General features: G+C 34.5%; 1 protein-coding gene across 2 annotated transcripts in view; it reads right to left on the bottom strand.

Moving 5' to 3' along the window:
• LOC146540804 (calcium/calmodulin-dependent protein kinase kinase 1) overlaps nt 1–26,144 on the bottom strand; it is a 90,441-nt gene that overhangs the window by 17,954 nt on the left and 46,343 nt on the right. The window lies entirely within an intron of this gene.

Here is a 26,144-nt window from a genome sequence, read left to right as displayed (position 1 = left end):
CATAATCTCCGTTGCGCACTTTCCGTTCAATTTTCGAGACATTACGGGTTTAGTGAGAGAACTCAAAGCCGTACTTTGTATTTAAAAAGACCTAAAATAAACAATTCAATTCAAAGGAAATCAAACTCACAATCGTCGTATTTACACTCAGACCCTGTGCAGCTGTGATACGATGGCGATAATTTAAATATAAATTATGTCCCAATTATTTTTAAAAATATGAAAATTTCTGTACCATAAAGCTAGAAAAGATTCAAAGTTTATCACAAAAACATCTTGAAAAATCTAACAATATAACATTATAACGAACCAGCAGCATACAAATGCAGTAACTCAAAGAATAAGCGTAATTAAATTTTAATGATGGCGCAGCTCTGTTGAGATTTGCGTCGGATTTGAACCAGTGACCTTATTTTAAATTCGGTACAAAATCTGTTTTAAAGCTTATTTAAATATAATACTTAACTTGTTTATATTATAAATGTTATAAAATGTTAGTATTGTTTCATTCTTGTTGTGAATTTAAATGCTATTAATTATGGGGATGATATATTATACTAGAGTCAAAAGCCTCTGTTCTGACGATATTAAAATGAAATAAATTATCCTATATCTTATAAAACAAAGTCGCTTTTCGTGTCTGTCTGTTGTTTCTAACTCTTCTTCTTCTAAACCACCCAATGGATTTTGATGCGGTTTTCACTATTAGGTATTTTTCGTAGAAGGTTTATATATAGTTTATTATTTGTACATTCTTATGTAAATTAACATAAATACGATAAATGTGTATAAAGTCCTACCCGTTAAGACACTTTCGCGCATGCGCTGCTTTAATGGTAAGTACTACATGAAAATAATGTACTGGAGTATTGTTCCTCTTAATAAGATCTACAAAAAAGTCCGCGACAGCATATTCGTATCTTTTAAGAATAAAGTGTAGTGATAATTTTTCTGTCTAAAAATAATAATTGCAATGTATTTTTTATTGTAAGTCATATTTTTCCATAATGATATTAGTCCTTATCCTTTAAAATACTTTATTAATTTTCTACGTTAAACGAAGATAAAATTTGCTTTTTACACTATTTCGAATTTGCGAATAGTTCTACAGAAAAACGCATTTAATTGTTGACACATCCTGCCGTTCACACATCAGCTGTATGTTACTCAAGTTTCACTTATCCCTTACTCTCAGCATATAAATAAGTATATTAGTTACGTTGGCCATTTAATGTAGATCAAAACTGTCTTTTACTGTTTTTCATTTTAATAAGTACTGTAGAAGTTGTTACAATATCAAAAAATCCTTGCTGCGAAACGGCTTGCCACTCGCCATGCGTCCGCCGCGCCCGCTTGCCTTACACGCATCGGTGGTTCAGTGGTAGAATGCTCGCCTGCCACGCGGGCGGCCCGGGTTCGATTCCCGGCCGATACATTCTATTTAATTTTCCTCACAGGCAGCCACGTAGTGCTTGCTTTTCATCAGGGACAGAGTACCCTCTTCCCTACCCAACCGGTGTCGCTGTTTTAACAGCCTTAACCACAAGCTCGAAAAAAAAACCCGCCTGCCTTTATAGCAACAAAGATTTAGATGCGTTTGCACGTATTGTATAATTGGAGTTAAATGTATTATTTCATCGCGATATATTTGGTTTCATATTTTTCGTAGTAGTTATTAGTAGGTAGGTTTTTGTTTATAATTTCTTCCGTTTAAAAATAGTCATTTAACTATGTAAAAATAGTCATTTAAATATATTTTAATAAGTACTTGAAAAGATTAGTAGCACAGATTTAAAATTACGGTACCTACTAAAAAATCCTTGCTGTGTAAAACAATTGGAAAATCCTTATTGAAACTACGAAAATGCGGGTTGCATTAGGGTTTAATTAATTTTCACATTATCTTAAGTGCTTTGCAAACATACATTATATGAATAATCCAGTAGTAAAAGCGGGCGAAGCCGCAAGAGGGTCGCTAGTCTATATATATAAAAGGACTTGTCCTCACTGACTGAGGTAAGACACACGCACAGCCGTAACCGCTGATGGTAGAAACGTGAAATTTGGACAAAAGTTTACTTTCGTAATCTGGACATCCACTAGGAAGGGATTTTGAAAAATTTTAACCCTAAAGGGGTGAAATAGGGGTTCAAAGTTTGTATGGAAACAATTTTAAATCGGCACCGATTTTTATAAAATTTGAAATTTAGATTTTTAAAAGTATTTAATTGAACACGTGTTTTATCGTTTTCTAGAATTCTCCCCTTACGGATGCAAATAAGGGGTTGAAAGTTTGTATAGGTTTTTTTTAAATCGTCACCAATTTTTATAAAATTTTAAATTCAGACTCTTAAACGTATTTAATTGAACACATGGTTCATGGTTTTCTAGAATTCACCCCCTAAGGGTGTAAATAAGGGGTTGAAACTTTGTATGGAAAAATCTTTAAATCGCCACCGATTTTTATAAAATTTAAAATTTAGACTCTTAAAAATATTTCATTGAACACACATGTTTCATGGGTTATTAGAATTCACCCTTAAATACGCAAGCGAAGCTGCGCGCGTTCGCTAATCTATATAGATTATAAGATAAGATCTAAGAATAAGATCTATATAAAAGGACTTGTCCTCACTGACTGAGGTAAGACGCACGCACAGCCGTAACTGCTGTGCGTAGAACCGTGGAATTTAGATAGATGTTTACTTTCGTAATCTGGACATCCACTAAGAAGGGATTTTGAAAAATTTTAACACTAAAGGGGTGAAATAGGGGTTGAAAGTTAGTATGGAAAAAAGTTTAAATCGGCACCAATTCTTATAAAATTTTAAATTCAGACTCTTGAAAGTATTTAATTGAACACGTGTTTCATGATTTTCTAAAATTCTTTCCATAAGGGTGCAAATAAGGGGTTGAAAGTTTGTTTGGAAAAATCTTTAAAACGCCACCGATTTTTATAAAATTTCAAATTTAGACTCTTAAAAATATTTAATTGAACACATGTTTAATGGTTTATTAGAATTCACCCCTAAACACGCAAGCGAAGCTGCGCGCGTCCGCTAGTAATCAATATTGTTATAAGTCCAAAATGGCGGACACAACAAAATGGCGGATTAGTTTTTTTTGCAAAACTCACATAGCAAATGAACAAAAAGAAAACACTCAAATTAAGGAAGGAAAGGAAAATATATGCATATTGCATACAAATGCGCTTTTTCTAGCATTTATTGGACAATGTGACAATGTTTCAAGACAATTGGAATAAGTAACAGTTATTACTAAGCTTTTCATTTGTATCCAAAAGAAGATAAATGGAAGATAACGTTGTCACCGCATCTTGATTGATATGAACATTAATATGATTCAATGCAAAGCATTTACTATTTATCGATAACTCGATATCGATGACTATAAATTATAATTAATTAATTATAATTGAGACCAGCCGCAGCAGTGGCACTAGCGTGTGACTGTAAGTGCGATAGGTTATGGGTTCGATTCTGACTCGATGAAATAAAAATAAACACCAAATTAAAAATATTTTGTGTTCTCTTCTAGTAATTCAGTTTCACACTTTTGCCTGCGTAGCAATGTAAGAGTCATCCAAAACTTAATTTTCATTGTAAAGGAGCAAAAATAAAGATCGTTTTTCACCGTTCTTTCTAGTTTTATAGATTGGGATATACATTTTTTAGTTTTAGAGAATTACCATATATTAAAAATCTAGCATTGTTACTTCAAACGGTAATCAAATCTGCAACATTTCATCAAATAAGAACGACCATCAAATCAAATTGTTTTCACGATACACACACCTGGGGAGCTTGCCATATCTCTAGTATTTTAGGTTAAAGCTAAACATTCTAACCTTTAATAGATATTTAACTTTATTCTTATAGATATAAGGTACAAGTTACGTAAAATACAAATTATTTGTATTTGAAATGATACGGCTTCTGAGTTTTGAATATTTATATTGTTGGTTGTTTTTCAAAGGCAATGATTTACTGTTGTAAATGTTTAAAGAGTTGCGTAATTCTTTATACCGTCATAATATAGCGCGACCGTCATGGGTTCGATTCTCACTCGGGGAATGAATTAGATCTTTTAACAAGAGCTACTACTAAGGTCGGCATTGAGTCTTTCTTACGGAAAAAACAAGGCAAACGAGCTAGCGGAACTTAGAAAACAGTTTGTCTTATCAAAACCAATTAATAAGTTTTTGAGATCTGAGTACCTATACCTCTTCCTCCTGGGGTCGAACCCACAATCATCAGCACGTTTACTGTCAAACAATATCGCACTATGCCATGTTAGCCTCTTGTTACGTATTACTGTTTTGGAGATTTCTCGATATATTTGTTAGTACACAGGTATTTGCCGCACCTGCACCTCGATTTAATCACCGAATCCTCTGTGTCGTTAACTGGTACATGCAGTGAACCCTACCACGGTTAACTGAAATACATATTATAAAGTGGATGAATTACTTTTATTTCCTTGTTTTCCCACATTGGGAAGGCAAAGGGAACCTAGTATTGAGATGTTCCGTTCTCTATTCACCGCCCGAGAGGGGATCGAACCCACAATCATCGTTTACAGTTAGACCCTGCATCATGACAAAAAAATATCTAATATATTTGTAAATTTTACATTTATAAAGAAAATGGGCCGTCCTGACCCAGCGGCACAAGGGACACTCCGCTCCCACTTTCTGCCGAATTCTGGAGACATTGCGTGTTGAGTGGCAAAACTCAACGCCGCGCTTTGCCTCGACAGCAGAGAAATGGATAGATATAAACGTAAATAAATATTTCACTTCAAAAAGTATTTAAAAGTGTAACTAAATGTAGGTACATTTAGTTAAGTCACCATATAAGAAATTATATTTATTTTTGAGTTATTATAAAGAACACAATGGTAGAGCCGCGCTCGGTGACTGTCGCATACAATATATTGCACGTAACAAGCGTTCAGTTACAACTAAACTATCTGTTAGGTCTGCTTTGAATTATGGGATGTGGAGCAAAATGTTTATTTTTAGACATTTTTTTTATTACGTAGGCAGATAGAAGTTGGGAACCTTGTGTTAAGACACTCCGTACTTATTAAGACATTTTCGTTTCCAACTTTCCGTCGAATTCTCGAGGCATTGTGGGTTGACTGACAGAACTTAATGCCGCGGCTTTGCCTCCTTGTCAAAGCGAAGAAATGAAAATATTAAATATTTCATTTCGAATTGAAATCAAACCTACAATCTACCGGCTTTACAGTCGCACTGACCTCAAGAGTTATTGAGTTTTATAATATTGGTATAGACTAAACACGAAAATATAAAAATATAAAAATTCACCTAATGAAGAATTTTTTTTGTCTTGTATTCACTAGCCAAAAAAAAAAACAACTAGATATAAACAATAGAATTATTTTATTATAATATGGTATAATTGTTCTGTTAGTGATTCTGTTATTGTGACCCATCAATTGACCCCTATTTACGGAGACGCTAAAGTAATTCCAGCCAACAGTCATTCTTGGATCATGTCTTAAAAAAGAAAACGATCTCAGCCTGGTAACTCAGTGGTCATTTAATTATTTATAAGGCTAATTTAAAAGTTTACTGAGTGTAGGTTTGGTAGAAGCGAGGATTTTTTAAATATTTTATTGAGAAATAAGTCTCCATATTTCTGTTTATCATTAACTCTCCATTCTCCACTTTAGACTCTACATTGTTCTCTGGACTTCATATTATATCAAAGCGTGTGTATGTCCGGTACCATGTATCTTCGTTTGTGTGAAATGCGAAACGTAAAAGATCGTACATTCCTGTCCCATAAAAAAATCAGGAAATTCTCAAATTACAGCATTTTGACTGTGCGTTGTCTGTCAGTCATGCAGTAACAGAAGAGTCAAAGTCACAGTCAAAATATCTTTATTCCATAAAAATGCTTAACATTTACTTGGACATGTCATAAAAGTAGAAAAAAATGCTAAACAAAATAACCAAAAAAAATGTGCAATTTTGATTTGAAAAAAGCCCGTTCAAATGGTTGAGCTCATGAGAAGATACAGGCAAAGAAACTCATGGCCACTCTTTTTAACTGCCAATATTTGTTACAAATTACAATTACAATTAACAATTTCAACTTAGAAATAGAGCAACTCATTTCCAAACATCTTTATAATATTCTTTTTTTTTCTTTTCTTTTATAATATTCTTTTAAGAGTTATAAATACCTGTTATTGTATGACTAACAGAGCCCTATCACGTTTACAACCAGGTACCACAAGAAGCCCGTGGCTGTAGAATACCACAACGTATCTACGACCTCTTATATTATTTATTTTTTTAGCTTAGGGAATCTGGGAACCTAGTGTTGGAGCGACGCGTTTACAATCACAAATTTATGCCGCTGAGCCAAGACTGTTGTCAAATATTATTATATTATTGTTATAGTTATATTCATTGAGATTTATAGAGATATCTACTGCTCTACTAAAATATATTTCAACAAAATCCTTAAGAGTTTTGTTCAGTATTGTGAAACGTTGAAGCTGTGCTCTCGATTTATCAATTGACGTGAAGTTTGCAAATCATGAGATCTTCAGATCATACTTTAGTGCACCAAGAGTTATTTCCATCTCAAATTCAAGTCCAACTTTACTTTTCAGTACGGGTATTTATTTATTGACTAGTATAGAAACATGTTTTAAGAAAATATAATAATCCTTTATTCTAATAAAATAAATCTTTAATAATATAAAGTATTAAGAGATCGTAGAAATATTAAAACGACTCTATCATCTAGCTCTAGTTTTACTCTCATTGATATATTGAACCAAACACGTGTATAACGTAGTATTATTTTATAAATTTCACGCTGTATCCCATAGGGGGAACCCTGCTTGAGTAGGCAGAAGCAGCCTAGTGTTAAAACACTTCGCTCCCCACTTTTTTTCGATTATTGAAGGCCTTGCGTGTTGAGTGGCGGAATTCAACAGAAAGAAATGAATATAATTAGGAACAATACAATATAGTATTTTTCTTTAATAGAATACGCAAGCGAGCAAATATTTTTAATTTAATTTTAAATTGTATTAATATAATTTATATACATATACATGTTTTACAAGTGCTCCTAAACTTTTGGCTGGCACCGTAGGTTGAGAGCAAGTACAGTTAGAAGTACAAAGCGAGTAAAGTTTGGATATATTGGCTCCTTACGTTTCAACGACCACTTTAACACAAGTGCTTTATTTCTCGTATTACTTTGGTATATACGATACTCACTAAAGTTTTTCTTCATTTGTCTATTGTATTATGTGAGACGAAAAAGTTATAGTGGAATGTTTATATGTATATATATATATTTTATTATATAGATATCAAAAATCATCAATTCAATTATAAATTTCCTAAGAAAAAAATCTCAAAACGTAAATTCTTAAATATGGACACCGAAGACGATGAAAGTTTAGAGGGAAAAAAATCACTTTCAGTTAAAATTCGGCGGAAGTTATGCAACGACGAGCTTTTTAATCTTACCCAAGCTTGAGATTTATTAACATAATTTGCCCACTTAGTATAAGTGGCGACTTATATTATACTTATTTATATAACACTGTAATACGACGACGGTCTGGTAACAAGACAACGTGTAGAGTTCAGTTCAGTGCCTCTCAACACGCAATGTCTCAAAAATTGGGATAAAAGTAGGGAACAGTGTGTTTCCACTAAACATTAGATTTCCTCTCTCTACCCTGCTATAAGCGGGATACAGCGTGACGCTAAAAAATCAATTTAATGTTTATATTAAAAACATAATGCTTCAAGTTTACATTCTAAAAAAGTGAAGGAATTAATCACAACCTCACAATAAATTTCTTAAAAACATATCTTTTTTTGCTCAAGCTGTACATTAACATAATTCCCCAAACAAGGATTGAACCTGCAAATATAATGTGTCCACTTTCCACTCAAACGTTATCGCAGAGTATAAAGTATAAATAATAAAGCTCTACCTATCCTGCTAAGTGAGGGATAAAGCGTGAAGCTAGAAAAATAGTTTGAGTCTGGTACTGCTTCAAATTGTTCTTATATTTGTCTGACCTCATCATGCAATGAAAATAACTAAATTGTGTGTGGCATGACACATTCTAATTTCCCGAGATCAAGTGAAAGCCAATAAGTTAAATAATCTTTTTCAATAAACGAAAAGTATTAATCAATTTGAATTAATAGTTCCCGAGATTGGCGCGTTCAACCAAACAAACACTTCAGTTTTATAACGTTAGTGTAGAAATAAAGATAGTGTGCCCCATACGCCATGACATTTATATAGATAGAGTTCACGCACATTATTATTAAAGCGAAACTAACATTTACATTCTAAAAGGGCGAAGGGCGCTCTAATAATACTTATCATGACACGAATAGGAAGTTTAATGTGATACTTCATGATAAATTATGACTTTGATGTCGATGTGTGTTTGGGTTTGTGTTTTCATGATATTACTGTTTTCTAGCTTCACGTTTTATCCCGCACTTAGCAAGGTAGGTAGAGAGAACCTGGAGACCTGGTGTCCAGACACCCCGCCCCCCATTAATTCACTTCCGTGTTCCACTTATTGCCCAATTCTGGAGGCGTTGCATGTTGAGTGATGGAAAGCAACTCAGCATTTCGCCTCGCCAGAGTGACGAAGTGCAAGTATTACATAAATATTTCTGTTCCTCGAGTGGGAATCGAACCCACCCACCACCTGTCACGTTCACAGTCACACAGCAGCCCTTGGCCCACGACTGATCTCAAAAATATTTATAATAGTTAAAATGAAAGAAATTGAAAAGAAATACGTTTCTCTTCCGCCCAATTATCGCTCATAAAGCTTTTGAGGTTAATCGCTGAGCTTTTATTCTTAGGTCAAGTTGTAAATGGCTACAAATTTAGAAATGTCTAACAATATTTTTATTTTATTTTCTTTAATTGTCCTCCACATTCTGATTTTTCGGGGTAAACAAAAATAATTTGAAAAATAAATTTTCAAAATTTTTTTGTTAGTTCTATTCACATTTCGAGGAATAAAATATTTAATATATTCGTTTCCTCGCTCTGGGAAGTAAGCATAGCTCGGCGAAAAATCCTGGGCGGTGAATCCTGAAAGGTGAGCAACAGAATTATTTATGGGAATGAAGTATCTTACCACTAGGTTTCTTATACCTACCCTGCTATTTGCGGGATAGAGCGTGAAGCTAAGTTGTTATTTGGAATGGTATCATTTACCGCGGCGCTTTTGTCATAGGTAAATGGAAAATAGTTTTTTTTTAATGTAATCATTTCTTTAATTGGAAAACGAGTCTGATATACTTGTCAGAATTGATTTTTTTTTCATCATAGCTTACTTCTTCTCCATACTTCTGTCTTACATCGTCATAGTACTTTAAACTCTATAAAAACCTTTTATATGATGAACTCAACATTTAAAAGTTTAAAATATAATGAGAAAAGTTGCGTGCTTATGAGCTATATAGGAACGTTTTCAGTTCAACAAGTGACCTCGGGAATGACTATTTAAAATTGTATTAGTACGTGTATAAGTTAGTCCGAGGCAAAGCGCGGTGTTAAATTCCACCACATTAACATTTATTTTTAACTTTCAGTTAAATTTCAAGTTAATGAAATTTAAATAAGGATCGAACCTACCACCGTCGGTCCTAGGTCTATCACAGTAAAGGACAAGGCTCTATGTGTGCACACGAGATGGATCACCGCCTCTTGTTGCTATTAGACCCACGCTACTCAATTAATTAGTAGCTAACACAATTTTCTGCGTTCAGTTCCTATATTGCGCACAGTTTGCTTAAGATGTCACTATTAATTTTAACGTTTTTTCTTATCATTATGTATAATTAACACAAGCAGCTTCACGCTTTTCCTGCAAAGCAGAGTCGGCAGAGGGAACCTAATGTTCAGTCATGCTCTGTCCCTTTACCAGAGTGAGAAATAAATAAAAATAATTAAAATCAATTCATTCTTCTCAGTTGAAATTGAACTTACAACCACTGAGTATACGTTCAGACAATTTTTTGAATGATTTCATATTTTTCTTAAAAAAAAAAAAAAGTACAGTGAAGTGTCTTAACACTTCATTTTATTTCTTTAGCTAGATGTGGAAAGTAAGCAAATACAATTAAAAAAGCCGCGATTAATGATATTGAACAAGGCCAAAGAGGTATGTAGAGACCGTTGTGCTCTCTCTGGCCACCCCTCTAGGAATACCGCGTGAAGCTAAATTAAGTTATAATATTGGCAAAGTAACAAGTGACATGCATCCACATAAAACAACTCCAAACCACCTCCATTTTTCAAAATCGGTTACAAAAGTAAAAATAAACTAATATAATAAGACCAAGTTCACAATCTCAGTGCCACATCAATTAATTACCGTGTCGTCCCACACTAGAACACTTACAGAGACGTTGACGTCTCGTGTCGTGACCACGAATAGTTCGGATAAAAGTAGAAATGCCAATAAAAGCTCGGAAAGCTTACACTAATCTCAAATTAACGATTGACGTGTTAAGAGCTAGGTTTTAATTTAGCCAGCAGTCACATAGAGACGAATTAACGTTTAACTGACATTATTTTCTTTAATTGAAATTGTTTTTTTGGTTTTTCCCGTATAGAAGACGTAGAGACGTTGAGATGTTTTGTGAATTTGTATGAAGGAACTCAATATCACGTCTTCCGAGTGTCGAATGGAAACCATTGCATATACAATTCGTTCTCCACCCTTGACAGAGCAAAAAAAATGTAGATAATTAATTCTTCTGAATGTTGTCAGTCGAAGTTAACCTACTTGTAGTTAAATTTTTCACTGGATAGCAGTTCAGGCAGAAGGAATCTTGCGTTAAGACAATCCGCTCCTCTTTTTCCGGCAAATTTCCGATAAATTTGATGTTGAGTGGCGGAACTTAACGCCACACCTTGTATACCAGAGTGGGGAAATCAAAATGATGATTAAATCATTTCATCGTTTTTCGAGTGAAAAATTTTATGACTCGATTTTTTTATTAGAGTACGTAAAAGGAACCTGTGAATCTAATGTTCCCTACTTTCCGCCAAATTCTGCATTGCGTGTTGACCCCACCCCAACGCCAAGCTTAAAAATGCCCCTAAAAATATTTTTAAATACTAAAACCAGTTTTTCTTTCATAAAATAACACACAGCAGCACACAATAGATGCATTTCCAGCTTCTAAAGCGCTAGGCCTTATTTCTTATTCACTCTGGGGATTTCAAATGTTAGATTACTCCACACTGGGGCGGTTGATGGGGGAAATAAATTTGCTGAGCCCGTAGCAAGCTTGAATTGTATAGTAGGGTACCTATTTTTCATATTTAATAGGATTCGTGGTGAGCCAACTTGTTCTGTAAATGTTAGATGTCTAAAATTTTAATATTGTACTTTCTTATATAGATAGATTGAGTACTTAAGATAATCTATATATATATAAAAGGACTTGTCCTCACTGACTGAGGTAAGACGCACGCACAGCCGTAACCGCTGTGGGTAGAAACGTGAAATTTGCACAGATGTTTACTTTCATAATCTGGACATCCACTAAGAAGGGATTTTGAAAAATTTTAACCCTAAAGGTGTAAAATAGGGGTCCAAAGTTTGTATGGAAAAAAAATTAAATCGGCACCGATTTTTATAAAATTTGAAATTTAGATTTTAAAAAGTATTTAATTGAAGACGTATTTCATCGTTTTCTAGAATTCTCCCTCTAAGGGTGCAAATAAGGGGTTAAAAGTTTGTATGGAAAAATCTTTAAATCGCAACCGATTTTTATAAAATTTGAAATTTAGACTCTTAAAAATATTTCATTGAACATGTGTTTCATGGTTTTCTAGAATTCACCCCCTAAGGGTGCAAATAAGGGGTTGAAAGTTTGTATGGAAAAATCTTTAAATCGCAACCGATTTTTATAAAATTTGAAATTTAGACTCTTAAAAATATTTAATTGAACACATGTTTCATGGGTTATTAGAATTCACCCCTAAATACGCAAGCGCAGCTGCGCGCGTCCGCTAGTTCATAGATAAGTACTACAACAAATACCAAATAAATTAATTTATTCTTATTTGAAATTCAAAAAACGCTTGTTCCCGTCTACACTAGGTGCCTGAATATAGTGTTAAGACACTCCGTTCCTCACTTTCTGTCCAATTTAAGAAACATTACGTAATGAGTGGCTTGGATCACTATACGCCCACTATGTCATACACAAAAAAAAAAAAAAAAAAATATCTTAAACTTTGTATTTAAAAACTGTTTTATTAAAATAAAATACAATTATTATTAAAACTAGTTCTTAACTATAAGAGTGCTGGTAGTGGAATCGCCTTATCCCTAAGGTTGGTCGGCTTTAATACAAATTCGGGAGTCCCCACCCCTTTGGCTCGTTTCCCACGATGCTTTGTTTCTCATGGAGTTATTATATGAAATTCCCTGGAAGTCGGAAATCAGCGAGCCTATTGTTATCGACATCCAAATGTTCATGTGCCCCAACATGTGCAGCAGGGTTCTCGTAATGCTTTTATAGAACTTTCTCTCGGAGTCATAAATCTACCATAGGCCCACATGCCGTCGAGCTCTTGTTTTATATTTATTATCTTTTATTTAAACCATTTGTTACAACAATGCTAGACTAAGTTGACTCACATATGTCTACAGTCAGATGCTGAGACACTACGCTACGACGCGACGGTCACAAACGGTACATCTATATTTATAAAAACTTTCAAATTAAGTGATTAATAAATAAAAAAAATATTATTAATTATACTTATTCTTAATTCCTTTCTTCGAAAATCTTATATTTCTCTGTTTCTTGTTTTTTTAAACTTCCTTAGATTTTAAACAATAAAATGTTCGGCCGCGAAGCGAAAAAGAGCTTTTCACGTTGAACTGTCACGTTCTCTAGTACTTAGAGGTTTATTTTTAAATGGCATTGTTTCAAAATATAAATATTTCACTTTTTAAGTCATCTCTAAGCTTAGGAATTTCGTCATGTCGGATTTGATGAAAATATTTAGCAAAATAGAATTTAAATTAGTTAAAAATCACGATCATGGGGAGTATATTCTGTATTTTTTACCATTAAACTTTTCCTATTTATATGTATATCAGAGTAGACGGAGCGAGGACATAAAAACTGCTTAAATTTTTTTAAAAGAAAAAAATCGATTTTGAGTGTAAGTCTGCTAAATCTGCTTTTGTCGTTACATCTTTCATATATTTTTATAACTTCCAGAGGTATAATAAATACATAATCGACTTTTATTAAATTGTCGAAAATGTAAAAGCCTTCTAATAATATACACATGATAATATATACCTACTCATAGTTACTTAACCCTTTTTAAAACATGATGACATGGTTCTAGGAGTTATCTTCATCTCCCGAGATAAAATCTTTTACTTTCGGTCCGGATTTCTTCGAATTCTTTCCCTTCCTGCTTTGTCCTCCTTGTCGAACGAACATTACGGGGACGACCAGTTTTTTGTCAATGGCCCGATACACAAACATTTGGCTAATATCAAACGCATAGAGGATTTCAATAGTAAACACACTTAAATTATTTAAATTTCCCTTTACCGGAATAGAATCGACGATAATTGCAAATCAAACATCTAAACACCCATATAGTATGTTACCCTAAAATCCACAGTATTCCTAATAAAAGACCCGCAAATTGAAATGGAGGTTAATGGACAGCTAAATGAGGAATGCTCTCACCTGGAAAAAGTGGATAAACATAAATACTACAACATATAGTATATATCTATACTGATATTGTACTGCTGAAGTGATTGCTTGGTTCAAGGCTTTAATCTCATGAACTAGTGATTCGAATTTAAAAAAATGAGGAAGGCTATATGCTACTTTATATCACGTTAATAATTTCGATGTCACCCATTATACCTGCAGTCACAATTACCTCAGATATTAAAACACCAAAAAATATTACACTATATACACCCGGGGGGTAGGCAAAGGGAACCTATTGTTAAGACACTTTGTTCCTGACCTTCCACCGCATTTTGTAGGCGTTGCGTGTTGAGTGGTGGAACTCAACGCTGCGCTTTGTCTCGATACCAAACTTATTCGCCTCATTCTTGGAGCAGGCATCGAACCCCCATCTTTTCCTCCTTTTACTCGTATACTATACAACTGGGTCAAGCTACACAATTAACATTATTCCACACTTCGCTTCGCAACATTCACGTCAATCAGAAGTTGATGAGTGCGTATGAGTTTCTCGATAACCTATTACATTCGTTACAGATCGACAGAAGTCTGTTTGTCTCGGATAACTGCTCCAATTATCGAGATATGAGCTGATGAGGAATGGGGAAGCTTATTTATTTTTTATATTTATCTATATTAATATTGTAGTGGAAGGGTGTGTTTCTGGAACTACTGGTTGTTGTTGAATGATTTCAATATATTGGTTTTTTTTCGTACTTGTATAACAAAATAGAATAAGTGAATAGTTTATTAATGCATATATGAATCTGTTTTTTATCTTAATAATGTATAACTTGTGTGTAGCATGTGTAATCTATGATTTTTTTTTTGTATTGTGTTTATTTTTAAGTTGTTGTTTGTTGTTATCGTCAAATTTATTTTTGCATGTGGAGTGCCCACTTGTAAATAATTGAGCAATTAGAAATAATTTACTTTGTTTTCTTTAATGGCATGTAATAATTGTATCAATTGTTGGTGGGCCTTATAAATAAATAAATAAATAAATATATTTTTTATCATAATATGTTTAATATAATACTATCAATGTCATGAAACTTTTTGAGTCTAGACTTACAGCCATTTTTTTAAAAAAGTCTTTTAAGTACTGAATTCATTCATTCATTCTCTTCAGAAATATATTGCAAGGGAAATTACAGTAACATTTCGTATTTAGCGTCAGTTTGTTCATTATGTTTACTGCTCTATGTATGAACGAGGTCTCAAGCGAGAGCTCTATCGACCTGCAAACATAAATAGAAACTGTTTTGTTGCTTAATTCCATCTCTACAAATATAAGTGGACGTATTGTATTGATGATACTGATTGAAAAAAAGCTACAGAAAAATCTGTCTGACAGCTAATGCGAATGAAATTTTTTTTGTAGTTTCATTCTGTAGCCCGTTTATAGCAGAGTAGGCAGAGGTAACCTAGTGCCAAGACACTCCATTCCATTCCCCATTTTCCACGAAATTGGCATTGCATTTTAATTGGGGGAATTCTACGCTTTGCCCCGTTACCAGAGCGAGAAAATGAAAATACAAAACTAAAAACTGGGTATCGAATGGACAATCGTCACCATTTACAGTCACACATCATGCTACAGGCTTTTGCCCCTATTTAATATATAATATCAATAACTAAGCAAGGCTCAACTCCCCCACTTTTCTTTTAAAATGCCAAACACCACCTCAAGTTTCCCGCAAAGTTATTTCAATTTGAATAGCGCTTTGACGAAATTAAATCAATTAATTAGTATCATTAGACCTTTCGACGGACAGAATAGTAATACGTTACAGACACGCCTACACAGCTTATACCTGATGAATTTATATATGACCTTTCCTGCGTCTTCCATCCCGTGGTCAAATGGAAGTACCTAACTCCCCGTTTGATCACGGGACTGGACTTTATGACATTTATTATTTATATATATTGTAATATAAAACAAATGATTGTAGCCTATAAATTATTCTGATTTAAAGTCTAATCTAAATTTGTTTAATATTTTATGCATGCAATTGGAACAAGCATCTTTCCTCAAACATGCACATGTATTAATATCAGTAGGATAGGATTCTTCCGTTACTGAATGAATGAGAAAATGTACATACGAAACTAAACTTACATAGAAAATTGGAATTTAGTGTGTAGATTGCGGAAAAAAGAGGTGGAGTACTAAACAAAGATTTCTCGAAATCTCTAGAAAGAGAAAGGAACGAGATTTTCCGTTTTACGCATAGAATTTAGTCTACACAAACAAAATAGCGGACGACGACTAGTATTTTATAAAAGAATGTTACATTATTATCTTATTCATTTACATCAAAGAAGAAAAATTTCCTTTCTCCTTCGGTCCAGAAAATTGTAGCTCTTCCTATTATAGTGACAATTTGTACGTATTTTTTTGATAAATAAAAAAGATATGCGAAAGGTTACGCTTATAAAGAGACACGTCGTTATGCCTCTATTCGAGTGTAAATATAATTTACAATACTAAACGTGATTTGGTGCGAAAAGGTGAAAATTACGTGATATTAAATGTACCAGTATTTGAAGTAATGAGAATACTTCTGGAGACATTCTGCGTCAAGTGGCGGAACTCAACGCCGCGTTTTTCCTCCTTGCTAGACCGAGGAAATGAAAATATTAAATATTTCATTTTCTCGAGAGGGTCAACAGTATTTAAACTAATGAGTACTGGATATCGTTTATTTGTTGCTGCAGTTGTCGCTCAAACCTATATTTTTCTAGCTTCACTCTTCATTTCGAAGATCTCGAAATAGTTCTAATCTGGTTCGCATTTTACAGGATAGACAAACCTGTAAAATGCGGGAACCTAGTGTTAAGACATTTGTCCAATTTTCAAGACATTGTGTTTCATTGAGCGGAACTGAACGCCGCGCTATTCACTAGTATTGTTTAAATATATCGAGTTCACTCAAGTACAATAACCTCAGAGCTTATTTAGCTTTTGTATTTCGTAAGAGATATTTTTAGAATCAATTGTTAGATATCGATCTTTTATTGGAGCATTAATCTTGTTATTGGTATATCATTTCATTATGGCGCAGTGGTACAGCGTCTGATGGTTAACGCGATCGTTGCAGATTCGGTTCCCAGTTATGCTTTTTTCACATAGTAGCGTAGACTGAGAACTGTGACACTCGCTTTCCTTCTTAATTCGAGACAATGAGATGGGGAACTCAATGAAACACATGTTTCGCCAGAACTGGTTAAACGATACAACTCTACTGCATGAAGGAGCTTAGCGAGGTTATCATATAGAATATAGTTTGACATAGTTAATAGTTTAACATCGAGGAACTCATGCTCTATGTATATTTCATATTTTCGCCGTAATGACGTCTCTAGCTGTAAAATATAAAAGAATTGTATATTATTTATTTCATTCATAGTCTATAATTTATTACATTTCAACTTGTTCCCAAACAAATTCACTATAGAAAACATAAAGTGACGGTTCTTCATACGAGTTCGTTGACTCGTTATAAAGAAACCTATACAAAAAATGGGAGTCTTCTTTTTTTTTTTAGTTTCACGCCGTATCCCGCATGTACCCGCTACCCGTGTAGGCAGAGGGAAAATAGTGTTAAGGTACTTCATTGTCCATGCCTTTTATCGATACATTGTGCGTCGAGTGGCAAAATTCAACGCCGTGCTTTTGCCGGAGCGTAAAAATTAATATAATTTATTCCCTCGAGTGGAAATCGAACTACAACCGTCACGTAATCACCTTGTAGTCAAATGCTATACTTCTGAGCTAAGGCCTCACTTACATTTACTCGGCGTTGAGTTTCGCCACTCGACGAGCAAAGCCTCCAGAATTCGGCGGAAAGTGGTAAACGAAAGTGTATTAATAGGAACGGATTGTCTTAACTCTAAGTTCTCAGTTTCCTTTCCCTTATGTAGAATAGGCAATCCTACTATGTAAGGCATACAGCGAGAGGTTAAAAAAAACCATACATATTAATAACACGAATGTAGCGAAAATGATGTAGAAATTGGGTAACAGAATATTCCAACACTAGGCTTACTCGCTAGTGAATGCAGGATAAAGCGTGAAAGAAAAAAAATAAATATAAAAAAAAATCATTGTAAACACTCCTTAACGTCGATAGTTTCGTGTTTTTTGCCGGCGTCGCGCGGCGGGTCAAAGGCGCCGTCACTGTAACTTATGGCATGACATCTGACTTTCATGAGAGAGCTCATGGTTTTGATCATGTTGTATGATTGTGACACTGGGCTGCCTCATATTTATTTATTTTTAAGCATTTCCGCATTTTTGAGGTCAGTCGTAGCGCTGGGGTGCAAGTGGGCAAAAGTTAACGCGACAGGTTGTACCTTCGATTTCCATTCGAGGAAATTAAATATATTTTGATTTTCAATCCTTCGCTGTGGTAAAGAGACAAAGTGTGGCGTTGAAATTTGAAATTTAACAAAAAACGCATCTAGAATTCGGCGGAAAGTGGAAAACCGAAGTGTCTTAATGAGAATGGAGTGTTATAACACTAGGTTCTCATGTTAAAGAATAATACCTTAAGTTATCTACGAGTATCTACAACTATACATATAAAAGGTATCTTTATGTTAGGCAGAGAAAATTTAACGGTAAGACCCTCCAGTCACATAGTTCATGTTATTTCGTGTTGAGAGGCGGAATTTAACGCCGCATTTTGTATTATTATCAAAGCTCGGAAAATAAATGATTCCTACGACAGGATATCGATCCCAGAACCATCCCGTTTACAGATAGGCACTATCCAACTAAGAAAAAACAGCCTCTATACCTAAGGCATAAAGTACCGAACCCACCATAGATGTAACTATCCAAATCGCTTTTCCCTATCAGTTCAAACAGCAGCTGAAAATTGAAATACCGGTAATAATTAAAGTTTTCATTTTCAATTTCATCCCCGTGACGTCAGTTGGGCGCTCGTGCGATGGATGGCAAAAATAAAACTATCAACGTCACCCCCTACTATGACGTGCTATCGAAAATTTTAGGAAATAGGATTTTTAAAAGTGAATTTTCAAACGGATTCTTTGTTTACAGATTGGTTCACTTCACTATTATTTTCGGTACAGTTTTTCTGGAATATTTTGTAGAATTTTTTTTTTAGGATTTCTTCAAAGTGGATTAACACGGAGGGATTTTTTGATTAGGTATAATATGATTATCGACTCTTATAGATATATTTTTGATCATGTTTTATAGTATATAGGTTAGTACCCGTTAGTATCTAGTGTTAGATTTTTTTTTGTTATATTTTCTAAGATATAGTATATTTAAGTATTTATTGATAAAATGTAGACCTAAAATTATAAATAATTTTATAAATTATCACAAAATACTGTATGATTAACCCAAAATATAAGTAAAATAGTAAACTGCTAAGGTTTCGTGATATAATTACAAGTTGATCAGCTCCAGGCGGTTGTCAGCGTCGTAGGTAATATCTTAAGTAAGGTTAATTACCGAGTGTCTGGCATTGGGCGTACCACACGATGGCCGAACTTAATAACTTTAATTTGACTTTTAGACGTGTCAGGCGGCCTTGAGACTGGATTAGAGGTTTTTTTTAATAGTAAACATTCCTTCAAAGGATTTAGTTGACAGCTACTTCTGCTTCTTTTAATTTATTAAAGACAAAATAGGTCAAGTAAGAATCAGACTCGCCAATCGAAAGTTCCGTACTAGTTTCAGAATTACACACCCATGGAAAATAAAAGTTGACAATCTTAAATCTGTGGGTTTTTGCACATGTAATTGTAGGTAGACACCAAAAAACCCCAAAAAGGTGGCAAAAGCTTTCTATAAGTGTATGTAATAATCTTACTCGTGGGAACATTTCGATACGTTCTTCTTCGTTTGTTTTGGTCCGATCTCTACAAACAGATGTTCCACACGTTTTTATTAGCTTGTTCTGAATTAATAATTATTAGTCAGGTCGTCATGGCGTAGCGGCATAAGGGTGGGACTGTTGTGGGTTCAATTCCTTATCCCCACTTGAGGGATAGACGAGGGACTCGATAAATTATTATATATATATTCATTTCTTCACTGTGGTGTCAAGGCAAAATCCTGGCTTTGGAGTTCCGCGACTCAATACACAATGTCTCGAATAATTCGGCGGAAAGTGGGGAACGGAGTATCTGAACACTATCCCTATACCTAGGGTAGGTAGGGGCTGTGTGTGTAGCAACTCCGTCGCAGTGCTAGTTATTTCTCGTTTGAGATCATTGTGGCACAGAGGTGCAGCGTGAGACTGACGCGATGATTGTGGGTTCTTCGCACATTGGAATAATTATATTTAAAATTACTATCATTTCTACGTTATGACGGATAAAGAGCCAACGCCGCTCTAGGTTCGTTCGTTACGCTCTCGTTCCACCACTCAATATTTTTGTCTCGAAAATTGAGCGAAATCTGGTAAAAGTAGTACCTAACTCTGGGTTCCCTCCGTCAGCTGATTATAGGAATAAAAACGAGTACACAGTAAATTAATGTCGCATGTAATCGGTGGTATAAGGTCAACTACAAAATGTCCTCAATGACCAAATTAATTTATTTAATGTGGCATTTGGGATGATTGTTTTGATGATGTTTTCAAAAAAAATGTTTAAAATTAAACATAGCTCAAACCACATTATAATAAGCAAATATATAATTTTATATATTCGTATCGTATCGTATAGCGTTTCATTTTTGGTATATAAGAAATAGAGGCACATCATCTGATTGTTAACGCGATGGTTGTAAGTTCGATTCCGACTCGAATATAAAAAATAACAACAAAAACTAGTGTACCACTCGCAACTTCGCCTGCTTGTACATATTACATAATTAAAATATGCATGTTTTACGAATATACTAGCATAATATATTAGTTACTAATTGTAATAGATTTGAACCCACTCCATTTAAATCTTAATAGATTTAAATATTAATATTAAGTACAGTTTAAAATAAATATGAAACTTATATTTATTTTAAACTGTACTTAATATTCTAGAGGTATTTGTATAAGAAACTTTAACGAATGATTGATGAATCTTAAAAACAAGTGTGCACAGGACAAGGTCGACGAGCGGTCGTGATCTTGCCGTATTTGTCGAGAATAAAAAATTTCGACGATGTTTTAAATCTTCATGCCATATAAACAGAATTAAAAAATATATACTTGAATACCATGCCATACCAGCACAAGCGTGGGACTGTAAGCGCGACCGTTGTGGATTCAATTCCCACTCGTGGCAACGAAATATTTAATATTTTCGTTTCCTGGCTCTGGTAATACCAAGGCCAAGCGCGTCAGTTCCGTCATTCAACAAACAATGTCTCGAGAATTCGGCGGAAAGTGAAATTCGGAGAAATTCGGTATCTTAATGGGAACGGAGTATTAGATTTCCATGTTTTCTCTGTCTATCAATAAAATTAAACCTATCTCAGGCCGACCAACTGTAAAAAGCTGTATAATGATGGAAAAAATAATTAATTAGAAACCAGCTAGCTTCATGCTCGTCTTGCTAGACCCTTTCATCATTTCGTCCAGTTTCGACAGTGCATTGTCTATCAGTCACTTAGTGAAGAAGTAAGAGTTTTAGCCCTGGAACCCAGACATTCTCTACTTTGGATGGGCAACCCCGCGTTCAACCAAACTAAAGTCAACTTTATAATATTAGTATAGCTAACATAAAATATACCTAAATAAAAATATTTTTATTTAAAAGCAAACATTAAGAGTTTCAAAGTCACGGTGCGGTGGCTTAGCAAGCGTTTCGTATCGTGTATATCGAATTAGCTGGTGGACTCTTATGAAATGTTCAAACCAGCTATAGCAGTTATTTATTGGTAAAAGAAATAATTTTTAACGAGCAAACTTGTTTTGCTAACTAAATGTGAATTATGTATATTATAATTTTAGTTTCACGCAGTAACCCGCTTCTAGCAGGGTGGGCAGAGGGAACTTACTATTAAGATTGTGTTGAATGATGGAATTTGTCTTGTCTTTAGGGACTTCTAGGGGGGTTAGGTCTTTAGATAAATAATTCATACCTCAAGTAGAAACGAACCCACTACCGTCATGCTTACAGTCAGACGCAGAGTAAGCCTCAGTTATGATAAATAAGGAAACATAAAAAAATGTGGTTTAATGGAAATAAAACAGCTTCACGTAACACAGTTTTCTCCCGAATAGAAGGGTAGGCAATGGGAACCCAATGTGAAGATATTCCGTTCTTTACTTTGCAGCTCGACCCCGAGATATTGTGTATAGAGTGGCGGAACTCAACACCGCGCTTCCTCATGCATGGGAGGAAAGTAAAGTCGTACTTGGTATCTGTTCTAATTAAAAATCGAACCTAGACTTATGATTCGTAGCAGTCTCTTAATAAGAAAATAGGTATAGCATTTGTAGCGTCACGGTCGTTAACTCGATGGTATTTTTATCGTCTTTTGTGTGATGCCTATTTGCTGATTACATTGTTTTAATTTAAAATCTCTACTAATATTATTAAACTATAGAATTTGTTTGGTAAAACGTGCTAATCTCAGAAGGTATTGGTTCCCTTTGAATAAATCTGTCTGCACCAATGTTCGTCTTTGACATGTCTGTATATCTGTAAATCAGTGTGTCTGTATGTCTGTGGCATCGTGGCTCCCAAACAGATGAGTCGATTTTGATGAAGTTTCTTTTGTTTGAAAGGTTACTTAATAGAGAGTATTCTTAACCATTATTTTAAACAAATATGTTCAGTTATTTCAAAATTATCACTTCTTTTCATGTTGTTTATACCTTTCAGAGTTTTTGTATCGGATGTTTTTAAATATCAATTATTTTGAAAGCCGTTGTAGCGCAGCGGCACTACGTCTAAAACTAATAAAGCTATAAAATATTATTTTTTTTACTTTACGCATATAGCAGGATAGGCAGTGGGAATCTAGTGTTAATACACTCTGTTCCCCACGCACCGCCCACTTTTTGAGACACTGCGTGTTAACGTTTAACGTAGTGCTTAACCCTTAACTGCTCGCACGAAGAAAATCGCTTAACTGCTCGCACGGGGTCCGTGGTGACCCCAATTTGTATGGATAAAATTTGATGATTCCTTTTTTTTAATGAAACAAGCGAATAGTAATTATGAAAGTACTTTATTTAATCTATAAGACATAAAAACCACAACTTAAAATTAAATCTTCTAAGGCATAAAAATAACTAAAATATAAACTTCTACAATAAGGAACATTTTTGGCACAACATGAGATCATGCATTAAAATTTCATGAATATTTAGGAACTATGGCAATCATCGTTATTGCAGTTTTGGCAGTAAACAATGAAGTGCTCATCAGTGCACACAAAAACTTTTTGCCTTAACTGCATTTTGTGGATACTTTTCAGTCACTCTTTTTCATGCACCGTACCGCCCACGCCCACGCCCAGCACCGCCCACGTTTAGTGGTAGGTGGAGCAGGTGGAGTTTCCAAACCACGTACTTCCAATAGCCGCGTGGTTCGACGTTTTTCATGACTTTCAACAAGTTCCGTTGCAAGTTGTCGCAAGAATATTTGATAACTGAGGAATAAAAAAAGACCTATGTAAATAACATATTTGTACGAAAAATACAAAAAAAAAAAATTCTAAACCAGTAAAACGATAGAAATTATCATTCACTATAATATTTCTTTCAAAGTTATATCAATATCTAATTAAAAACAATAAAATATAAAAAGCTTACCTTTCTCAAAAAAGTTACGTAAGTACTCGCACGGGGTCACGGCTCAAGAGAGCAGAGGCTTAGCCTTCATCTGCAGCGGCCTAAACGGTACTAAAATATGTTCTTTAGCGCATATTAAGAGGCTAGCGGGCGCGCGGGGAGGTTCCAACCGTTGCAAGTGCATTTTTTCGATATGCGAAAGTGCTTTGACCCCATGCGAGCAGTTAAGGGTTAACGTCTCCTTCAGACATACACTTCGCTAATGTGCCACTATGCTGTCAATAATAATTACATTATATTTAATTTGTCATAAAGGAATGTGGTCGACCTCGGTAACTTCAACGTGTCCTATCGATGTGACGCAACGAGACCTGCCCACGACTGCGGAGGTCACCAGTTCTTAGATATAAATGTGTGTAATTAATATTATCTATCACTAAGTTCGTCGGGGCCAGACGTGGTGCGTGGTGGTGGTTCGATCCCCACTCGAGGGGACAAAATATTAATTTACATTTATATTCGAGGCATAGAGCCAATGCCTCCAGAATTCGTCGGAAAGTGGGGAACGGAGTGTCTTAACACTACGTTCCCTCTACCTACACTGCTGTGTGCGGGATACAGCGTGAAGCTGATAAAAATAAATAATTATGTAATTTCGTTATATAATTTTTTATAATTTCTAACAAAATATAAATGAAAAACTGAGATCGTTATTATTAATACAATAATATTTTAAAAATAAATGTATATAACATTGAACTATGTATTCAAAGATTATTAACAATTAACATAATAATATAGTATTGTTAGATTTTTTACGTTGTAAGATTGTCATGACTATATTGGCATGTACCTAAATTATCTTGATATTCATCTGATATGTATGATCTGCTTAAAAAATACGGCGTTAGGTTACGTTATTATACGTAACGTTTTACAATAAACAGGAAAAAGTGTATGGTGTGTCTTTTTTCATTTTCATTCCCCATTTTCCACCGAATTATGTTACATTTCCTCGTACATTTACAACTACTCGTACATTTCTTCAAGTGGCAATCAAACCCATAAACTGTCACGTTTAAACGCACGCTCGTTTCCCTGCCTCGCAACTGGCCTCCGATAATCATATTTAATTTATTTTTATGTCCTCACTCTCGTAGACAAAACGCGGTGTTGAGTTACTCCACTCAATACGCAATGTCTTGAAAATTCAGCGGAAAATGGAACAAGCTTTAAGGTTCCAGCTGCTCGACAAGATCGTATTTTGATAAGAACGTAGATCGTATAATTGGTTTGTTTCAGTTGAAATGTTTAAACTCTTCTCAATGTTTTTCTTTCTTGAAAGTGGAAAATGTTATTCTATACTCAGGAAATTTAAAAAATTTTTAGGAAAAAAAATAATTAAGTGTGGAATGTGTACCCGCGGCTCTTAAAAACACACATTCCCTTATATGTTAATTAATTTATGTTGGTAGCATTAGGTTAGTCAGTAAGAATAGAAAAATATAAAATAAAATAATATGCGTATTAGATTCAAACTTGCTCTTCTTGGGAACCGTCCGGTCGGTAGCTCCAAAGTTATTGAACGTTTCCTAAAAGCTTAATCAGACACTATCAAATCAATTGATAAACACTTTACATTACTGAGTAATTCTAAGCACGGCGTTAAGTTCCGCGAATCAATACAGAACGCCCCAATAAAATCAGCTGAAAGTGGGGAACGGAGCCTTAACACAAGGTTCCCTTTGCCTACCCTTCTGTGTGCGAGATATAGCGTGAAGCTGAGTAATTCTATTTACAATAACGACCCCCAGTATCAATTTTCCACACACCGAGCCTGATATATTGCAATGGAACATCCTGTAAGGGCTTTAAAATTTATGGAGCGTTCACAAATATGAATATTTAGTCCGCTATTAGACGCGAATATGGATATAGTTTAATATTGTTAAATTTTGTATGATATTGTATGTACGTTTATGGGGGTCAGTGGGGTTCATTTCCATTCGGCAGAATGAATATTTTCTTTTTCTCGTTCTGGTAATGAAATAAAGCTTGGTGTTGAGTTCTAAACGTCTTGAAAATTGGACTGAAAGTGGGGAAACGTTTCCTATTATCTCTTTGAGTTATTAATAATTGAGTGGTTTTAGTAATAATTTACCCAACGTTAGAATCGAACCCACGTCTCGTTTACTGTGTGACGACGACGTACGACGGACTCTGACACTAAAGAACCCCATACAAATATATTTATAAAGTTGACCCACTAATGATATAGAGTGGTTCCATAACATTAGTTTACTCAATGAACAAGAATAGAGCCTAATTGAGTGTATAAAACAAAAGTTAGTTTCTTGATACTACATTGTATGGGAAACTATGTTATTAGTTTTTTTAGCTTCACGCTGCATCCCGTAAAGTAGGCAAAGGGAACCTTGGAACCTAGTGTTAAGGATACTAATTTACCCATTAAGACATTTCCGTTCACCATTTTCCGCCCAATTCTTGAGACATTGCGTGTTGAGTGGCGGAACTTAACACCGCGCTTTTTTTCATTTCCAGATCGAGGAGATGAAAGTATAAAATATTTA

This window comes from Heliconius melpomene, chromosome 2 (assembly GCF_056956725.1).
Source record: "Heliconius melpomene rosina isolate 202511_hmr_F chromosome 2, ASM5695672v1, whole genome shotgun sequence".
Lineage (NCBI taxonomy): Eukaryota > Metazoa > Arthropoda > Insecta > Lepidoptera > Nymphalidae > Heliconius > Heliconius melpomene.
This window is presented reverse-complemented; position numbering and strand designations above follow the sequence as displayed.